Below are 10,648 nucleotides of genomic sequence, written 5' to 3' on the forward strand. Positions count from 1 at the left end.
TTTATTTATCACATTGTTGAAAAAGCTTATAGCCCCCACATTCAATCATCCCATCTGCTCTCTTGCAAAAGAATGACAAAAAGGTGCAAATTGCACTGTGCATGGAGAAAAGAAGTTACTTGAATGAAAAGGCCTTGGCTATGACATAGCCCCAGTTTATACAGCAGATCCTGCAGCAACTCAATGTTAGTAATACAGTCAGGAACCAAATCAGTAAAAAGTAGGAAGATGCCAAGAGAGAAAGGTGAGCCAAAATAGAGATCAACCCTATATATATTCCTTTCCCTTGTGTTAATTAACAAGCAGCACATTAAAAGATATAAACCAAAGTTGATCCAATGTGCTAAGAAGTACTCCCTCCCTTCTGTTCTGGGCAGCTGGACACAGCGGGAACAATATTTTTTATGCTTTTCTGTCTCCACATTTCTGATGTGCCTGTTGCCATACTACTTATGTCCCATATACATAGTATTTGTATCTTAATTTATCTCCAGGAAGTTAGTTATCTTGACAACTAGGCCACTTAATTGAATAAAGCCTTTCTCTTATCTGCAGTAAGTTTTGAGTAACCACTTTGCAAACAGTTCTAACTTGCTTTACACCAGAGCTGTCCAACTTCTCAGTATCCAGGGGCCACAACGAGGGGGAGGGGTTACACACTATGTGGGCTGCAATGGTGTGAGCTAAGAGCCTTCCCTGGGTACCCGCTCTGCTACACGGTGCACACAGGCAGTCCCATTCACCTCTCCACTATGCAGACAAGTAGTCCTTCACACCACTCTACTTCATGTGTGGGCACTCCCTATGTGGGCAGACATATAATCTTCACAATCATCTGCTGCAGGCTCCCCTCCAGCATGATGTGGTGGGCTGCTTCATAGTGTGCACGCAACCCCCACTTAATGCTGTTTTGCTTAGTGCTATTTCGCTGTAACGCTCATTTTAAATTGATACTTGATTTCACTTAGCGCTAAGTGAGTTTCATTATAACACTCACAGTCACCATCTTGGGTCATTAAAAACACTTGTGGTCGCCATTTTGGATCGCCAAATACTTTCGCTTTCACTTAATGCTCATTTCGCTTAATGCTCGTTTTTTTCAGGAACCAATTATGAGTGCTAAGCGGGGGTTGCCTGTACTGCCCCCTGGGGCAGGTGCAGGAAGCAGAAGCCAGAGGGAAAGCACAGGGACCCTTGCTGCTGCTGTGGCCAAAGCAATAGGAGGAGCAGTGGGTGGGAAGGTGGCTTGGTATTGGCCTGTACTGTGCAGCTTCAGGTCATGAACATAGGAAGCTCATCAGCTGATGAACTCTCTGAATGTCAACAAGTTTAAAGTCTCATAGTATAGCCCTGCATTGTACCACACTGTGACATGGCAGTAAGCCTGCCCTGCCATGAAACCCTGAAGGAACAAAGGAGAAAAAGCAACTTACCATAGCAAGCCCAGATGGGGAGAGGAGGCATGGCAAACACGGGTAGGGAAGGAATTGCACAGAAGACCCAGAGGGCAATTAGCCCAATCAGCTGCGAGGGCTGGGAAGGCAGTGAATGGGATGCTGCCACAGCAAACACAGCCGATTGCCAGGGAAAATTAAAAGGATGCCAACCAGGCAGTCAGCATTGGTCAGGAAAGGAAGATTGCACAAAGAAGACCCCGGAGGAACGTGGGGCAGCTGTGGCAGTGATAGACTGACCCAGGGGACTCGGGGAAGAGTCCCAAAGACTTACTTACCTGCGGAGACAGGGAGACGAGGCAGCTGCAGCGTCCCAGCCAGTGAGTCTGATCCTAGTGGGTGCGGGCAGCCGTTCCAGGGACCTGGAAGATAGAAGAGACAGAGGTACACATTTATGTGAGTTTTGGACGTTGTCCTCAAATTACTCAACCCTGAAGAATAAGGGCTGGGAACAAACTGTGGGACAGTTGAGTTAGGGCACCCATGCAGGGAAGAATGGAGCAAGTGACCAGGAGCAAGGACTGAGGCACCTAGAACCTGGTCAAGGCAACCCAGGGGCTGAAGCTCCCATAGCAGAGAACTGATGCAGGTAAACTCATAACATCTGGTGTGGTGAGAGCAGGGGATGGGGATGGTAGAGCCCTGCATAGAGAAACCAACCTTCTAAGTCACAAAGCTAACATCAACCTTGTCTCATAGGACTGTATTCATCTTTTGTTCCTTCCTTTTTACATCAGTCGTGGCGGGCGAGTTCAAGGAGTCTATCCGGTCCAACGTGAGAAATGACAGCTTGCTTTGGAGGACGTGGCTAATCTTCTACACACACCCAGTGCTGTTGCAAGGGAGGGTGGGGGTGAATGGAAAAAATGCCCCAGGCACCAAAACAAAGGGGCGCCAACAGGTGCTACCCAGCTGGGGCAGGGTGCAGGACAGAGCCAAAAGAGACTCATTTCGGGGGTGCAGGGATGGGGGGGAACGGCAGCTCCCTCCGCTGCGTGCGCTCATGGGCAAACATGGTGGGGTGCCCCCTGGATCCATGCGTGGGGCAAGGGCACCCTGCCACTGCGGGCTTTGCCTTGGGCGCCAAACTTTGTTGCTACAGCAATGACCACACCACATTGCTTTCAGCTGTGGGGAACCAATCAACTGATCAGCTCCCAACATGCCAGCACCTAAAGTTGCTATGCAGACCAGTGCCAAACATGTCACTCATTCAAAATGTGGAACAACTTCATTGTTCCTTTGCCATTTTGTCACAGCATAAATTGGTTGAATGTGTGTCATTGTTAAAATTTATTATGCAGTTTACATATTACTTGCCTGATAAATGTAATGTCTGCCGGCATCCTTAATGAGTTACAAAACTAAGTTTTATTTTCACAATGAAAGTAGACCACTGGTGCTCAACCTTTTTGTGCCACAGGTCAGATGGGGTCCCATGCACCAGGATCAGGGCCCTCCACTGCCCCCCCTCTTCCCTGCTACCTCCAGCCAGTGGCTGTGCGCCCAGATTAGGCCCCAGCCATCTCCATGCACCAGTGTAGCATGCTATGTGACCTGCACGGCTCTCCAGTGATCCAGAAATTCAGCAGCAGGGGAGGGGCAATTACTCCCACCGTTCTCCCACCTCTGATTACTTTTAACTGTGGGAACCCCTGCAGGCCAGATGGCATGGCTTCACAAGCTGCACCAACCCTCAGGCTGTGAACTGAGCATCCTTGAGATAGACTATGTTGCCAGCCTTGGGCATTTTCAAGGGGCCTAGGCCAAGCTGCAGAAGTATGGCTAAACAGAAGGCCTCAAAGCCCGTTTCTGAGTGACCATAGCATGAACCTTTGCAGATGTGACAACTAACTTACTCAGCAAAGTAAAGGAAGCCATCAACATATTTAACTAAACAAGTAATGAGACAGTTAACCAAACCACAAGGCCTGAAAGGAGACATTATAAGGGAAGACAATACATTAAATAATTCAAATACATTTTAAAATATTAGTAGTAGTGATTGGTGTAACCAAAAGTACTAGATGCTATTTTGCAAAAATAGATATATTTTTATTAAGATGCTTAGATAATTTGTAAAAACAAAACAGCCTTGTCACAGAAGACCATAAACTAAGGTAAAAAGAAACAGGACAGCGCAGAACAGCATTCCACAATGGGGAAGGAAAGGAGATAAGAAACCCTCCCTTCTACTTTCCCAAGGATATAAATCCCAACTAGCTGACACTTTCCAAATCCACAAGAAATCTGGTTCGGTCCAGATCCAAAAGTTTCAGTGAAACAAAGACATTTAAGTAAAACCAATCAAAGATAATTTATTGGAATATTAGAACCAGCCATCTATAAATATTGGGTATAAGCTGGACAAAAATTTGGAGAACTCAGCAATTCAAGAAGACTAACTGCCAATCTGACTGCCACCTTCCTGCCATCACATCCACATGAGCAGGGACATTTGTTTCCCTGGGGACAAGAAGCAGCAGGACACTTTGTTCCACTGCTACTTGTCCCTGGGGAACGCCTGTCCTATGTGCGCTACCCTGGGTGGGGTAGGGAAGGCTGGGACCAGCACTGTGCTGGCCCCAACAGCCTCACCTGAGGGTCGTGGGGACCTCTTTGGGCTGCAGCAGTGGTGATCCTACCACTTGGAGCCTAGTTGGCAGCTGGAGTTATGGCTCTGGCTGGCCAGCCTCCGGTGTTGAGTGGTGCGCACTGCCCCTGCATGCAATGCCCCACGGTTTTTTTGGGTGGGTTTTTTGATCCCAGGATCTCTCAGGGTCAAACCCCCACCACCACTACCACCACCACTGCTACCTTGCAGCACAGAGAACACCTGAATGTGCAGTGTATGGCCACGCTCATCTTGACACGGCCCATGAATCACCCCAGCCAATATAGGTGAATCTCCCCAGCCGATATAGGCAATATAGCACTGCCGCCGCTCGCCCTGAGTGCAGCCTGGCCCAGCCCTGTGCTGGGAATTGCTCAGCGCCACCATGGCCCCAGCCCACAGCAGCAAACCATCCTTACTTGCCCCATGTAGATCCAGGGGGCATATGCCCCCACTTCCAGGCCCTCCCGAGGTTCGCATAGCAGCAGGAGCCCCCCACTCCTGGATAAGCCACACACAGCTCCATCCCATGCTGTGCCCCAGCTGTGCAGTGCCTGCCCCTGCCCCAACCCCACAGCCTCCTTCACCCCAGGGTCCTTGATCTTCCCCCCTCCCCCATGCCCCTTCCCTCACCCCTTCCCCTGCAACAGACTTACCAGCCGGACACTGCTCTCCATGCTGCCCAGCTGCATATCGGCAATTGGATCAGTATTGGCCAATATGGCTCGTTAAAAATCAGCCATTGATATCAGCCCAAAAAATCTCTATCGATGCACCCCTAGTAAAAATTATCCATCTAAGTGTGATTGAATGAACTTTCATGTATCTTTTTCCTTTTAATGTTTTGGCTGTACTAAAATAAAGAAGGATGATTACTAGAGACAAAAAGAAAACACCCCTTATATTCATTTACTTGAAAAATATACTTGACAACAATGCCAGAAAATGAATGTAAGCCAGAATTAAATACATCCAACCTCATGGCAAAATATACATTTGAATGACCAAAGTATAATAGAGACCTCCTACTACAGCTTGGTTTTTATCCTATTCTTCTTTGAAGGAAACATGAATTCTGCTTTTCTTATCTAGCACATATTATCTATTACAAAACATGTTTTCTGTTCTCCAGTACATGCTATTGCTAGCTAGCTGCTTTCAGCTGGTAGAAAACATGTTGATGAATGGAAAGAAGTGCTGACTCTGCTTTCGTTGCATACTGGTTCTCAACAGGCAAATTTCTGTTAAAGAAACACCACCTACAATGAACAAAACATTATTCGGTCCTTCTGTTAGATGCTACTATGTTTTTACTCCAGTAATCAATAACAGTTCTTCACTGGGAAAAAGAATCAATGCAACTCTGACTGTTCATGGCTTCAGATCTCTCTAGACCTAGCAGCTTAAACTGCAGGGGTACCATGCCTTGAATTATTGCAAATTAAATGAGTAGTACCAGCAGTAGGTTCTTTCTGTGTCACCTGTCACCTAGAAAGCTAAATTTAATCAGTCTAAGGATCCTCTTTCTAAAATAAAGAAAAGTATAGCTCACCATGCCCAGACCCAGTCTCACTCCTATTTCTGGCTTGAAAAACTAGAAATTAAAAAAAAAAAACCACTTCCTGAAAAAAGTCCCCAGCTGCTGCTCCCATGGCATGGCCTTCCTGCCCTTGTTGCAGAAGGAGGAGGCTGGGAGCAGGGGATGCAGCCATCCCTGCAGCACCCGTTGCTGCTCTTGCACAGCCCTCCTAAGCATCCTGACTCTGCCTATGGTTTTCAAGTTCTCAAATATAATGAAGAATTTATCTCTGATTCCAGTAATTAATGAGACAGAATCAATATAACCATGTGGGAACTGAAGTGGTTAAAACTGTAAAATAACTATGAGATATTAACACAGCTTGGAATATTGTCTGTACAATTTGTCAAACATCTCAATACTTTCACAACACTTAAATACAAGCCAATGTTTGTAACATATAACATTTATATGTCATTTAGGGGGTTTCCTTCCAAAAAATATTGTCTGCAAAACTTAGTTTCACTAATTAATATATGTTTATTAAGCAAGAAAAAACCAGAGTAAAAGAAAACACTGCTGTATGCAAAGTAGCTCTAGTACCTAGCTCTACAAGCAAGCTCATTTTCCCTCTGTTAAAGTAAGACTAATTCATCTGCTGTTGCAGGCCTGTAGGTTATGTTTCTCTTCAGAATCATTTTTACATATTCACAAGTCCTTTGCTGTATTGATATGTTCCTCTGGGGAGAAAAAAACTAACTGTCTGCATTGCTTCTTTTTAAAATAATAAGTTTTCATTGTATTTTATTAACATACTCTTCTTGGATGTATCTGGCCCCATCTCATTTGTTGAAGGAGCAAGCTATCAAGAGAGTGAAACAAACATCCAGGAGGTCACCACCATACTGTTCAAGTATTCTATTAACTGCTTTCTTATTAACACAGTAGTTGTGATGAAAATAGAGGCTTAGTAAATGTGAAGTCATTCTAGATTGCCAGTATGTGAGCATTATTTTTAAGGCCTGATAGTTGTACTCCAGCTGTCTGCCTTTTATCACTGCAAGTCTTGGACCTTGGACCACTGTAGCTTTGAATGCCTGCTTGAAACACTGCCAAATATGATGCTACATGGCCTGTAATTTATTTACAATGAGTGTTTTCATAATGAATCATTTGGAGGAAAAAATTATTGGTCAAATAACTTTTATAAGAACAGGAAATTCTTTTGTCTCATATCCAGTGAAGCTGGAGACCTGACAGATATGTTATTTTTAATAAGGAATTGTCAAGGTTCATATAAACCATCATGAAGTACCTGGAAGGAATGCTCAAAACATAGTCTATCTATGTCTCTTTCAGAATGGGCCCTCTATGAAAAGCTATGGGGGGGGGGGGTAGAGGGGTTCTTGGTACTGCTCATCTGAATTTTCAACAGGAAATGATCATTTTTGTTCCTGTTGCTTGAGAAGTGGTATCTAAACCAGGAAATAGATGTCTGCCCCCTTTCCCTCATATGCAGTGATCACATCCTGCAAGTAACACACTGCAAGATTATAAAATCATACTGTTTTGCTTTTTGTTTTTTATACAAGATATGGGAAAATAAGGGTATTATAAATGCAGCCTGGAATGTCACCTGCATCTTAATCCATCTTATTCCTAAACACTTTAATGGTCATAGAATTTCCTCTCCTCAACCATTCAACATGTTGCTGCCATACATCTCAGAATAGATCCATGTGCTGAAGTTACTGTAATGGTTTTCTCTCTTTTGCAGGCACTTGGAATATATGTAGAGTGAAGATCACTTTGCTGTTTGTTAATGTAATCCTGGACTAAAAAAAAAAAGAATTCAGGGGATTTTTTTTAATGTCTAGGTTTCAAAGAGAATCCTATAGGAAGAGTATGTGCAACGGATAATGTAGAGAGAGCAGCACAAAGGGGGTAAAAAGAGCAACATAAAAAGCATTTCTAGTAAGCAGCATGGAAACTAAGGAAGACTTTTTTTTAATAATTTGGAGAAAGCAAGAAATAACATTCCCTGCTTATTGCTACTCATCATTCCTGGCCTCCTTGATTTTTCTCCTCTTTGTTTGTTTGTTTGTTTGTAGACAAGGAAATATGGAAACACTTCTGCTCCAGACCTCCCAGAAAAAAGAAATGCTAACAAGAGATGTTATAAGTGTCATTGGACCTAAAAAGTATGGAAGGTTCTCCTCCTACCTTTTTAATCAGTTTTTCAGTGTGTTCTCAGATAATCTTTCTTGTCTCCCCAATTTAATGTGGGGTTCCACAGAACTCTGTCTTCTCTTCTCCTTCTGCACCTTTTCTATGGGTAATTGCAACTGAAACAAACACCGTTTCTCTGCTGTGACTCACAAATCTGACTCTACTCTAGACCTGTCTCCTCTCCAAATTAAAATTTCTTCCTATCTTTCTGGCTCCTTGTGGAATTCTAGCATACAGCTCAAGCTCCATATACATAAAACTAGCCAACTGCCCATCAAGAATGATGGGGGAGGGAGCAGGTGGGAATGGAGCCCCGTGTCATTCGTCATCGTCGTCCCTCCCATCTGGGCCCGCTCCCCACTTCCCTCCTGCTGCTTGGGGCCCGGGCCCGATGCAGGGAAGGACTGGGGCCAAGGGTGGGGAGAAGCTGGGCTGCTGCAGCGGGTTGTGGGGAGCAGGGGGCCCGGGCTGACCCGGTGGCAGGGAGAAAACAGGAGAAGCGGGCTTGGGGCCAACGCAGAGAGGTGGGGATGGGGGAGAAGTGGGTTGGGGCCCAAGGGGAGGAGGAGGCCCAGTTCTCCCCTCCCCCCACCACTGCTATGTTGGCCCGGGCCCACTGCTCCCCCCTCCCACCGCCATGGCAGGCTGGCTTATCCACCCCCCTCGAGCCCTATCCTCCCCCACATCTCTGACATCAGACCCAGGCCCAGGCCTGCTTCTCCCCTCCCCCAATCACTGACGCATGGGCCTGGGCCTGCTTCTGACCCCCCCACCGCCATGATGGGCCTCGTCCCCGCCCCGCACACCGGGCCCAAGCCCGCTCCTCCCAGTTCTGCTTGGGGTCTGGGACCACTGCCCCATTCCCCACCATGGCAGCACAGGGAAGGCAGGAACATGAGCAGATCCGCTCCTCCCTTCCCTGCCATCATGACTGGCTCAGGCCCACTACCCACCCACACCAGGGCTGGGGCCGCTCCCCCCCTGCCACTTGGGGTCCGGCCCACTCCACCAGCTCCAAGGGGCAGAGTGTGTGGGGCGGGGGCAAAAACAGCTCCTTCCCCCACACGTCACACCCACTCCTCCCCCGCCCGCCACTGCATCAGCCCTGCAGGCAGCAACAATGGAAGCAGGGAGGGGCAGGCCAAGGCCAGTGCCAGTGGCCTTACCCTCCCATGATGTCCTGACCCTGCTCCCTCTCCCCACACCACTGTTGCTGCCATTACCTCCAAGGAGGGGAGCAGGGAGCAGGGCAGGGGGAGCAAGGCCAGCAGTGCTGGCCTTGCCTCCCCCACTCTGTCCCCTGGGTCCCTACCATCATGGCGGCAGGCTGCCATCTGTCCAAATGCTTCTTCACACTCTGGTTGACTGTTTGTCAGCCAATCAGAGCATAAATAAAACATTACAGACAGACAGACAGACAGACGGATAGACTTAGGCTTTTATAATACAGTAAACGCTTTGTTATCTGGCACCCATGGGAAATCGGGGGTGCCAGTTAATCAAACATGCCAGTTATCTGAGAGTTATACTTATCTCCAGCCCAGCAGATTGGAGGTGCCTTTGCCTGTTTGGGCCGCCACCCCTCCTGCCATGTCCGATGCACCAGGACTTTCACTCCTTGGCGTCAGTGTGTTGGGGGACAGGGAGGGGGACCCACGCAGGCTGCTTTGCCCCAGGCCATGGTCCATGAGGAAGAAGTGGGACACAGCTTGCGGCGGCAAAACCGGAAGCACCATGGTGGGACAGATGCCAGTTAATAGAGCATTCCAGATGGTAGAGTGCCAGATAACACAGCTTTTACTGTATTAGAATAGAGCTCTTAATCTTTTTCCTCTCAAGTTAACCACCCCACCCCCAACCTTATAATCTGAGAATCATCTTCAACTTGGACCTTTTTCTAGGTCCTCACATTGAAGCATCATCTAAATCATGCAGATCTTTTCTTCATGTGGACTTAATGTAGTTGCCTCTCCACCTATGCATCTAAAACTCATGTGAGATGTTGAGATCCTGAACAATGTAGTGAATGAAACATTTGTTTCCTTCTGGCTCTAGTACCTTGCACTGAATTTAGGAGTAAAGAGGATAGTTGTAGAAAGGAACAGTTTGGAAGAAGAACCAGGCAGCCAGTGTAGCTACATGCAGTTGCAAAGATGTGTACAAAAGTTGCTTTTTTCATCATTTAAAGTGCTTTATTGCCATGATTTACCAGAAGTGCATGGCTTTACAGCACTTTAGAAATGGGTACAGTGCTTTAAATTAACCATTGTTAAATGAGGTATTAATGTTGAAGCGCTGTATTGTACAGCACTTTAGCAACGTGCTTTAAATAACTTCTGTAAGATGGTCAAATTTCTGACCAATGGAGAAGCTCCAGGAGGCTGCAGAGCCCCACTTTACCCCCAAACCTGGAAAGTAGGGAGAGGCTCCTCCACAAACACTGCACTTCTGTCATGTTTAAGAGTCCTGTAACTTCATAGTGCTATAAAAAAGTGCACTTTTTACAGTGCTGTAAAACATGCATACATCATTTCTGTGCACACCCTCTATAAGTAGGTCTCTTAATAAAGAGAAAATTGATTTTTACAGGAATGAAGTCTTTGCCTGGGACGCCCTCAGGCAGTGGTACAGGAAGGGTGAAGCCTGGACAGCAGGCGTCTTGCAGCACCTGTCCCTGCAGAAGGCCACTGCAAAGATTCTTTCCCAGCTTTGACTGTCATCCCATAAAATGCCCCTTGTTCTGGAGACCCGTCTACCTACCTATCCTCTAGTGAGCTGTTGGCTCCAGTTTTCGCTGGGCCCATGAGTCCAGCTTCCAGGAGCCACCTGGAA

This window comes from Alligator sinensis, unplaced genomic scaffold (genome assembly GCF_000455745.1).
Source record: "Alligator sinensis unplaced genomic scaffold, ASM45574v1 scaffold516_1, whole genome shotgun sequence".
Lineage (NCBI taxonomy): Eukaryota > Metazoa > Chordata > Crocodylia > Alligatoridae > Alligator > Alligator sinensis.